Source organism: Gavialis gangeticus, unplaced genomic scaffold (assembly GCF_001723915.1).
Source record: "Gavialis gangeticus isolate Ggan-Ray unplaced genomic scaffold, GavGan_comp1, whole genome shotgun sequence".
NCBI lineage: Eukaryota > Metazoa > Chordata > Crocodylia > Gavialidae > Gavialis > Gavialis gangeticus.
The window spans coordinates 16,761,431-16,761,662 of record NW_017729001.1 but is presented as its reverse complement, the minus strand read 5'-3'; the positions used below and the strand labels follow the sequence as shown (position 1 = coordinate 16,761,662).

Below are 232 nucleotides of genomic sequence, written 5' to 3'. Positions count from 1 at the left end.
CGGGGCTCGGCGGAGCCTCCCCCCGCGGCTTGTCGGGGAAAGCGGAGAAGGGGAAAGGGCACCAAGAAGAGCCCCTTCCCCTCCCGGAGCGCGCGCCCACCCACGGCCCTGTTGCGAGCTCCTCGCTCGGGGCCTTGCCTCCTTCCCGGCGTTTCCTAGGAGGGGCCAGGCCGGGGGAGACTATCCTGCTTATAGTGGGGGACAGTGGCTGGCAGGGTAGATTTGCGCCTTG

At 69.4% G+C, this 232-nt stretch overlaps 1 protein-coding gene across 2 annotated transcripts in view; it reads left to right on the top strand.

The window, feature by feature from the left end:
- The window catches only part of UFD1L (ubiquitin fusion degradation 1 like (yeast)), a 19,536-nt gene that overhangs the window by 230 nt on the left and 19,074 nt on the right, over window positions 1–232 (top strand). The window lies entirely within an intron of this gene.